Raw genomic sequence first — 11,209 nt, forward strand, 5'->3', positions numbered from 1 at the left:
TAAAAAATTAATCAATTACGAATATATTTGTCTTATTTAAGCGTCTAAGCATTTTTAACTATAATGTTCTTAAATTCATACATTCTTTATAATATTATAATAATATTTGTTAAATTGTATACATATATGTCAATGCGGCCTTGACATTAATTATTTTTCTTTTTTTATTTTGTTTTTGAATTCTATACAAAAGCAAACATTTTCGAAATTGATGAATTAAATACAAAATTTAATTAATAATAAATAAAAACAAAATCTATATTTTAAAACTAAAAATTAAACAATTAATTGCTATACACGTTCACACTTAAAAATTCCTGTTTGTTATAAAAGAAATACAAAATGAGAAAATGTAAAAAGAAAATTTATATATTTTGAAGATATAAAAATGAAATAAAATATTACCATAAATTCGAGAGAGAAAGAGAGAGAAACAAAAAAAAAACATATTGTAAAACATTTTATTTTATAAGAATTTTCTAAGAAAATTTAAATGATAAAAAAAACAAAAAGCAGAGAAAAGAAATAAAACACAAAATACAAATAATAAATACAAAAAAATAATACTTGACTATTTTTTTTAATTTTAAATTTCTTTAAATAAATACATTCTGGATAAGGAGGTTAGGGAATGGATTTTTCTGTTGATCTTAAATTGTTTCCTGGGATCTCAAAAATATTGTGCCAAAAGATATTGGTAAGGAAACAACTTTGTTTAAAATGATTGTATTAAAGGTACTGCAAACATTTCTCATGACTTTCAAGTATTCAAAACTTCAAACGCGTTTATATCAATACTTACTTTTGCCGATTGACTTGAAATCTGGAATATATTCTTAAAAGTAAATTTTCCAATACTGGTCTGCAACAAAACACTCCTTTTAATAAAGATTAACTTTTCTGAAGGATTTTAGTACGCCGATTCTGAAGCTGAAGTCAGAGTTGCTGTATCACGTCATGGTTTATGAAAGAACTTGGTTTTTCTTTTAAATTTCTTTTCAATCTTTTCAATATCTCTTTTTTTCTCCGAGATATCTTAAACTTAAATTTACAATCTGATCTAAAAAACTTCATATTTCAGAGACAAAATCATACTCTTTGATATGGTGATTTCGAATTCAGATTTCAAAATTTTCGATCAGATCCCGTTTTTGAGGTATACAAGTTTATTTTTTTTAGGTTTTCTTTTTAAAAAAAACTTGTTTTTGTGATTTTCTAATGCATATATTTCAAAATCCTGACATAATAGATTTTCGTTGACTTTGGTTTTAAATTCAGCATATCCAAAACTATAAGAAAAATATGCTTTTGCACCTGGGACAAAAAATATGTAGCTTGGCAGGGCAGTGTATAGAATGCTTTATCCAAATTAGATATATCTAGATAGAAAAGCCAAGCCAAAACAAGGAAGTACTGTGAGAAGATTTGACGTTCGACGGTTACAATCGCAAGAGACTGCCTTGTTCTTTTCAGATCGAGTCGCTTATGACCTCTTAAAAAGTCCCATGCTGCCTACATTAAGCATTGAAAACTAGTGGCAACATTGCCTTGCAGCCATCAGAGATGCCGCCTCTGAAGTGCTAGGTTTCAAAGGGCAACCACAGCAAAACCCTTGTTATGACGACGAATGCCGGCAAGCTCACGCAGCGAAACAACAGGCATACAAAATGGCGCTGCACAAAAGGACCAGAGCTTGCTCGCGAGCCTTACGAGCAGAAGAGGAGAGAGGAACACCGGCTTCTTAGATGGAAGAAAAGAGAGCATAAGAAGCGCGCGATCGAGGAGATAGAGGTGTGTCACAACAGAAATGAGGTTCGTAAATTTTACCAAAAGGTAAAAAAAAACCTCCCAAGGGTACCAGCCACGAACCGAAGCCTGTAAAGACGATCAGGGGAACATCGTAGATGAACTGCGATGACGAACCGAATTCCGCTCTAAGGGAGATAGAACCACTCAACCTAGGCGACGCAGATCAACAACTCCGCCTACCCGACCTCGACGAAGTGAAGATAGGTATGTATATCTAAACTTAAGTCAAACAAAGCTGCTGGATCTGACGGCATGCCGAAGTATTCAAAGCAGCAGACGATGACTTGGTAGGGAGCTTGCACCAACTCATCTGCAAAATATGGTCGGAAGAAAGCATGCCCGATGAGTGGAATCTCAGTTAGTATTCCCGATACATAAGAAAGGAGATCCTCTAAATTGCGAAAACTACAGAGCCATCAGTCTCCTTAGCATTGCGTATAAGATTCTCTTTGCCGTATTATGTGAACGTTTTAAGCCATTCGTCAACAACCTGATTGGTCCTTATCAGTGTGGCTTCAGACCAGGAAAGTCCACTATCGACCAAATATTCACACTACGGCAGATATTGGACAAAACCCATTAGCTTCAAATCGATACCCACCATCTCTTCATCGAGGGAAGAGCTCTACCGAGCAATGTCTAGTTTTGGCATCCCTGTCAAATTTATCCGATTGTGCAGAATGACGATGGAGAATGCACGCTGCTCTATCAAGGTCGGAAAAGATCTCACCGGTGCATTTGTTGTCAAGAAATATTTTAGACAAGGCAATACACTGTCATGCGACTCCTTCAAAGAATTGTACAAAACTCAACCGTCAACACCAGAGGCACATTCTTCCAAAAGTCCATCCAATTACTCGGATACGCAGGTGATATTGACATAATTGGGAGATCAAAGCGTGATGTAAGTCGAACCTTTTTGAGCATTGCGACGGAAGCGAAGAAGATAGGTTTAGTGGTCAATGAGGGCAAAACCAAGTATATGCTGTCATCAAAAAAGGACATTGAACAACGACGTATTGGAAAAAATGTCACCATGGACAGCTATACCTTTGAGGTAGTTAAGGACTTTGTCTACCTAGGCACCGCTATTAACACAGACAAGCGCTGAAATCAAACGAAGAATAACTCTTGCAAATCACTGCTTCTTTGGCAATTGAGAAGTAAAGTCCTCTCTCTAGCATTTAAAATCACCATATATAAGAAACTCATCATTGCGCTTGTCATTTATGGCGCTAAGGCCTGGACCCTGTCAATAAAAGATGAGAAGGTCCTAGGATGCAACGGCTTAGATGCGTAGAGCGAATGGACATCATTGCTCCAGCCCGGAAGGTCTTCGAATCCAATCTCGAGGGACGGCGCAGTAGAGGAAGACCATGACTCAGGTGGCGCACCCAGGTGGGAGAGAACCTCAACCAACTTGGCGTGTGAAACTGGAGACAGCTAGCTAGGGACTGAGCTAGCTGGAGACGCATCTTGGTTGGGGCCCAGGTCCGCCCGGACTGTAGTGCTACCTTAAGCAAGTAAGTAACTAAGTAAGTAAGATAGAAAAATATAACTAGTATAAAATTAAAAAACACCTCTTCATGCAATGTTATTTAATATTGTACTTAATTAAGAAAAAACAATTTTTTAACAAAAGACTACGAAACTTTCAAACGAACTTGGCTCGGTGAAAATTGTAAGAGCGTTTGGAAAACTGTTAAAGCTCAGTAAATTGATATTATTTTCTATCAGTTTAAGCCGTTTCTATAAGTTATGAATGAAAAGGATTGTTAATATAAGAATAACGACAGAGAATAAAAACACATTCTATGAATTTTATCGGTCTTAGTTTTCGTTTTTTAAAAACAATTTCAATGTCTTGAAACTCACTGATCATCTATAAATATAAAAAACAAATTTCTACTGAAAATTCTTTTAATTTTAAATAATTTCTTAAGTTTCGTATGAATACTAAGTTTCCGTATTAAACAAGTTGAAGGCCAATTTAAAAATGCCTGTTATACTAAAATTAGATTGCATTACGCTCCTTCAAAGACAAAACAGATCCAAAATTAAAAACATAACATTGAAATGCAATTTAAGTTCAAGTTTGTTTTGCTTTCAAATAAAATAAATAATACATCTGATTTAAAAATTAAGTCTTGACGCTTCATCAACAAGAGAAAACAGGAAAAGAATTTATAAATTAAATTTAAATATCTCCAACTCGTACTTTTACGGTTAGATTTCCAGATATTCAATATGTGGATGGTTTTTATCAATATTCTCTTCTTTTTTTTTGCTACTTTTAATACAGCAAGCTTCTTTCCTTGTATTTCATAATACCTTTTTCTTGTAAATCTGGAGAGATGTCGGACCAAAAACTTAGTTTTTCTTTTTGGATGTTTAACAACCGAAGGCGTTCTTTTTTCGGAATTTGGATTCATTGTCGTCCTTTGCATTGGTGGGTTGAGCACAACATCATTCTTGACGATAAATTGATGACGGTTTTTGATGTTAATTCTAAGCCTGAATCACGGTTGCCACGTTGGTCATTTGTGACCAAATTTGGTCATTATTTGTTCACGTAGATGAATGGTAATTTTTTATACCATTTGGTATTTTTTTTTTCCAAAACGAATAAATATATTCGACAGTTTGAGTTTCAATTTGAATTTTAGTCCGAAACGTTCACATGACCAAATAGAATCAACGGTTAAACTCATTTTAAGCAACTTTGTGTAAAAAATAACTTTCTTAAAAATACAAACTCTTAATCTGAATTTGACTTAGGGAACAGACAGAATTATCTACGCATTACACATTTTTATATTGGAAGCAGAGCCGTTTAAGTTGTTAAAATCAAACCATACCACTTTTTAAAAAAATTTAAACGAATGTTACTAGCTAAGGTAAGGTTCGAGAGTATAGTGATGAGCATTCCTAGAATCGCGAGTATTAAGGTTATTTCTCTAGATCATAAACCGTTTAAATAATGGTAAAAGAGAGTGAGGCAAGAAACTTTGCGACGATGCTCGAGCCACGTAAATGATCCTATCATGGTAAATATTATCACCAATGGATCTAAATGTTCTACGTTCAATACTGTCCAAGAGGCTTAAATAAGTTACAGGAGTACCAGCGCAGATATTGGAGTTATACTCAAGCTTTGGTTTATATAAGTCATGTAGATCAGAGGGTGAGATAAACTTTTTGCATCACTTTAGAAAACCCAAACATCTTGCGGCATTTCTGGCGACATCGCGTATGTGATCGTTCCACAAAAGGTGCTTGGTGGTACACTACACATACCGAGAATATTGAGATGTTTAGTCTCTTCAATGCCAGTGCCATATATGAATATTGGCATTGAACAATGCTGTTTAGGTAGGAATTAAATGAGCTTATCATATTTTGTCGTTGCAATTCAACATCCCAAGAAGAAGGATGTGATATAATAACTAATAACTCCAAAAGAGTGTTGGTGGACTCAGAAATTTCAATATTGATTGTTTTTCTAATTGAGTTGTTATCCCTAAATGGAGAAGGATCTCTAGATTTTCAAAAATTACAATCTTAACGATAAAATTAACATTTATGCGAATTTTGTGAAAAAGTCAGTTTCTTAAAACATGGTATAAACGAGTTCTATTTCAGAAACTTAAATAATTCGGTTTATAATTTGATGCTGCCGCTGAAAGGAATTGTTTAAATTAAGTTTTAAAATTAAGAAATTGACTTAATTTTGATAATGTGCTGGATAAAAAGCTTCAAAATAACAAAATAGTCATAGTATCTGGAGAGCGATAGATTTTCTTAAATTATATTTTTGCATTTAGATTTTTAAGCTTATAGACTGTGATCTCATGTTAAAGCCATTTATTTTATGTTTCGTTACCTTTATTTGTGTTAGTCTAATATAATTAAATTTTTAAGCCATTTTGTGATCTGCATAATATGAAAAATATGTTCTGTTTTTAAAAAAATTTCGGACTTGAATTATGTTGGTCTTTTTTACCTAGAAGTGGTAATTTTTATCCTCAAATTTGGACACAATTTTTTTTAAGTGGCAGCCGTGTTCTGAATACTCGCATACTCAAATCTAACCTTAAAATACATACTTATTTTACTATTCACGTGGATCGTGTATTCGATTCACCCACTCAAGTTTCTTTCACTGCTATCAATTATTTTGCTATCCATCGGGTGAACTACATTATCCCAAATCAATTTGAAATTCACGTAAATATCTGTACTTACATATAATAAATAATAGGTTTGATCAATGTACCTTAACATAATTATTTGTTTAATTTGAATAATATTTTGGAAATGGGCAACATTGGACTTTTCATTCTAATTGTAAGCAGAGGACTAAAAAAATCGTTAAACAGAGAGGTTCGAAGAAATAGAAGAAAGTGTCGTTCTTCCCCTTAAAATGTTAATAATCTTTTATTTATAAAATAAATATTATAAATTAAGGAATACATTATTTTTTATTTACATTTTGCTAACAACAATTAACAAACCAGACATCAAATGAAAAATCCGTTACATTTCGTATGCGGATCTGATTGTATTGAATGAATGCGTTCACGAGAATAGAAGAATACAGTGCAGTATTACCGACGACGTTACCGACATACACAGATTCACTTCGAATGAATAGCTGAATAGTCATTAGTGTAAATTCGAAAAAAAAATTGTTTATACGATAAATTCGTTATAAGAACAAGAAGTTACTGTTATATCGCTACGCGTTTTTCTGTTCCTTTAAAATGAATGTAGGGCAGAAGAAGTTTAAAAACTATTTACGTACTTACTTACTTAAGGTGGCGCTACAGTCCAGGGCGGACCTGGGCCTCAACCAAAAAGCGTCTCCAGCCAGCTCGGTCCCTAGCTAGCTGTCTCCAGTTTCGCACGCCAAGTTGGTTGAGGTCCTCTCCCACCTGGGTGCGCCACCTGAATCGCGGTCTTCCTCTACTGCGCCGTAACTCGGGATTGGATTCGTAGACCTTCCGGGCTGGATCGTTGATGTGCATCCGCTCTACATGACCTAGCCACCTAAGCCGTTGGACTTTAATTCTGCGAACTAGGTCAGTGTCGTTGTACAGCTCGTACAGTTTGTCGTTATATCTTCTCCTTCATTCTCCATCTATGCGTACGGGACCAAAAATTACCCGAACAATTTTTCTCTCAAAGCATCCTAAGACGCTCTCATCTTTCTTTGACAGGGTCCAGGCCTCAGCGCAATAGATGAGAACCGGGATGATGAGTGTCTTATAGATGGTGATTTTACATGCTCGAGAGAGGACTTTACTTCTTAATTGCCTTCTAAGTCCAAAGAAGCAGCGATCTGCAAGAGTTATTCTTCGTTTGATTTCAGCGCTGGTCTCGTTGTCTGTGTTAATAGCGGTGCCTATGTAGACAAAGTCCTTAACTACATAAAAGTTATAGCTGTCCATGGTTCCGTTTGTCGAAGACGTTCGCTGTTCAATGTCATTTTTGACCACTAAACCCATCTTCTTCGCTTTCGTCGCAATGCTCAAAAACGCCCCACTGAAATCACGCTTTGGTCTTCCAATTATGTCAACATTATCTGTGTATCCGAGTAATTATATGGACCCTTGGTAGATGGGGCCTCTAGTGTTGACGGATGAGTTTTGCACAGTTCTTTCCAGAACGATGTTGAAGAAGTCGCATGAAAGTGCATTGCCTTTCTTAAACCTTTTTTTGACATCAAATGCATCGGTAAGATCTTTTCCGACCTTGATAGAGCGTCATTCTGCTTAAACGGATAAATTTGCCAAAACTAGACATTGCTCTGTAGAGCCCTATAGATTCTGTCATACGCGGCTTTTTAATCGATAAAGAGAAGGTGGGTATCGATTTGAAGTTCCTGGGTTTTTCCCAAGATCTGCCGTTATGTGAATATTTGGTCTATAGTGGACTTTCCTGGTCTGAAGCCACACTGATAGGGACCAATCAGGCTGTTGACGAACAGCTTCAGACTTTTACGTAATACGGCAGAAAGAATACGCAATGTTAAGGAGACTGATGCCTCTGTAGTTGGCGCAGTTTAGAGGGTCTCGTTTCTTATGATAGATAGATAGATAGATGTTTTTTATTACTTGTTACAATTGAATAACATTTAAATTTGGTAATAAAAGTGTTTTGGCTGTGGCAATGCCTGCCAGATTGACTATGTGTTTTCAAATTGTGTACAAAGAAAATGTTTACTATTTAACACGATGTAAATGAACAATTGCAAAAATTATATATATATGCAAATAGGGCTTTCAGTTTAGCTAAAACAAAAATAAATTACTTAATAGATAATAAATTTTTTGGACATATGGATTAACAGCTTTTAGTTTGCCAAAAACAAAAATAAAAATAAAATTGAGTAAAACTTGGTTTCAAGATTACAAAAAAAAAGAGCTTTTAGTTTGGCTAAAACAAAAATACGGGGTTTTGAACCCATTAATTTAAGCATTATGTACAGACTTTTAGTTTAGTTAAAACAAAATTTTAGTTATTTAAAATAATAATAAAAAAATAGATAATATACAACAATAATATACTAGCAATTATAAAAACATGATATATAATTGTACTGTTTTTAATTTAAGTATTAAGAAAATTCTGTTATAATCATTTCTCTGTAACAGATTGATTTTTCAAGATAAATGGTTACATTTTTCCAATTTTCACCGTTTAAAATTGTTAACGTTTGCTCCATAGTTAGAGTTGGTTTCCCGAAGTAGAGGACTCTAAGTTCTTTATAGACTGGGCAAATTGATAAAAAAATGAAAAGTATCCTCTTTTGAATTCAAATTACAAAGGGTGCAATGTGTAGTGGGTGAACCCTTATAGGGTGAGCCGTTTAAATTAAGTTGCTCACTTCTTGCTTTACAGATTAAAGAAATTTCCCTTGTACTGTATTCATCACTAAAATAGTTATTTAAAATATTATGATGACTCTGTTGATTGAAGATGACATTTTTTGTGAACTTTTATTACGCTGGTAGATGTCGACAGCCTGTAATAACCCGTAGAGTTGTTCTTTTAGCAAGATTATGTTAGTATATTGAAAATTTAGCTCAATTCCACACTTCGTTGCCCATTCTCTCCATTCTCCTATCCACTCCACTTTGTTATCGATGATGTACTTTGCTATTGACAATTGAATTCTATTTGGTGTATATGCCAGTACTTTCAAGATGTAGTCAAAGTGGAGTCTTAGAGTATGAATAAAAAGAGCAGGAAGGCCGGTTTCAAGTGTAAGAACATAGTTCGGAATATTGGATGGTAAGAAGAAAAGCCGTTTGAGAAAGTAACGTTGAAGTTTTTCTACTTCTTCATGTGACTGATTTTCCCATGTTTGACATCCGTAGCACATAACGGAACACATTACAGCATAAAATACCTTGTACTTGGCTGAGATTGGTACATCTTTGCTGCTCATAACATCTTTCCATGACGCGTTAATCATACTTTGTGATGCAATCAGTTTTTTTTCGAGATGTGGGGTTAGCTTCATATTTGATTTTAAAAGTATTCCAAGGTATTTGGGTTCTGTCACTATTTCAATGGCTTAACCATTAAAGAACCACTTTTCGTTCGATTTAAGTTTTGATTGTATATTTCTTACTATCATTACTTTATATTTTTCTAGATTTACCGTTAATTTCCAGACTCTACAAAAATCAAATAGCTTATTTATCATAAGTTGTAAACTTTGAGGCGATTCTGCTAAAAGTACAATGTCATCTGCGTACATGAGTACCTTAACATTTAGACCTGCAAAACTTATTCCAGCGGGTAGAAACATTGAAATATCATCAATGAATATAGCAAAGAGAACTGCACTTAAAAGACAACCTTGTTTGACACCATTTCTCATCCCAAACCACTGAGCGAGTATTTTTGTACACATTTTTCAGGACCAAAAGAAGTTTCGTCGACAGTCCTTTTTGTGACAGCTTATAAAATAATGCTTGTCGGTCTATCGAATCGAAAGCAGCTTTAAAGTCCACGAAAAATATGTACAAACTTCTTTTTTGCCGAAGGAAATACTGCGAAATTGAGTTTAATATAAAAATGTTATCAACTGTGGAGTAGCCTTCACGAAAACCTGATTGGTATTCACTAAGCACTTCATTATTTGCTAACCAAATGTTGACGCGACTAAGGAGTACAGATGCAAATAGCTTCGCAATAGAATTCATAAACGATATCCCTCTATAATTATTTGCTAGGTTAACATCGCCTTTTTTAAAAATTGGATAGACCAGAGAATCTTGAAAAGCTTGTGGAACCTTTCCGGTATTGAAAATATTATTAAAAAGGTGAAGAATTTCATATAAAAAATCAACAGGCGCATTTTTGTAAAACTCATTGCTTATTCTATGCGGACCTGGGGCTTTGTTGTTCGCTGCGTAATGGAATGCAGTTTTGATTTCAATTATTGAAATTTGACAATCGAGAGTTTGATCTAAAATTAAAGGTTCCGCAAAAGAAAAATGATTCGAGATTGGATCAGGATTGAGTAAATTTTTGAAATAATCGGCTAGACAACTTGCTTTCAAGTTTGTTCTCCTTTCTTGTGTATCGGGCACACTATGCTGAGATTAAACTCATCGGGCATGCTTTCTTCCGACCATATTTTGCAGATGAGTTACTGCATGCTCCCTACTAAGTCATCCCAGTTGGTCCTCGCCGTTATATAATTTGGAGAAGTGGTATTTTCATATTCTTAACATAGACACTGCGGTTCCACTACGATGCTTCCCTGATCGTCCTTACAGGCTTCAGTTCGTGGCTTGTACCCTTGGGAGGCTTTTTTTACTTTTTAGTAAAATTTACGAAGCTGATTCCTGTTGTGACATCCCTCTATCTGCTCGATCGCGCGCTTCTCATGCTCTCTTTTTTTCCATCTAAGAAGCCGGTTTTTGTCTCTCCTCCTCTGCTCGTAGAGCTCGCGAGCAGCTCTAGTCCTTTTGTGCAGTGCCGTTTTGTATGCATGTTGTTTCGCTTCGTGCGCATTCGTCATCATAACAAGGGTTTCGCTGTGGTGGCCGTGTGAAACCTAGCACTTCAGAGGCGGCATCTTTGATGGCTGCAAGGCAATGTTGCCACTTGTTTTCATAGGACTCCTTAAGAGGTTATTAGAGACTCGATCGAAAAAGTACATGACAGTCTCTTGCGATTGTAGCCGTCTAACGTCGAATCATCTCACAGTACTTCCTTGTTTTGGCTTGGATCGGGAAATCCGTAGCCGTACTTTGGCTACAACAAGGTAGTGGTCCGAGTCAATGTTGGCCTCTTGGAATGTTCGGATATACTGGATACTGGAGAAGTGTCGTGCGTCGATCGCAATGTGGTCAATCTGGTTGACGGTTGATTGATCAGG

The sequence above is a fragment of the Eupeodes corollae genome, chromosome 1, assembly GCF_945859685.1.
Source record: "Eupeodes corollae chromosome 1, idEupCoro1.1, whole genome shotgun sequence".
Lineage (NCBI taxonomy): Eukaryota > Metazoa > Arthropoda > Insecta > Diptera > Syrphidae > Eupeodes > Eupeodes corollae.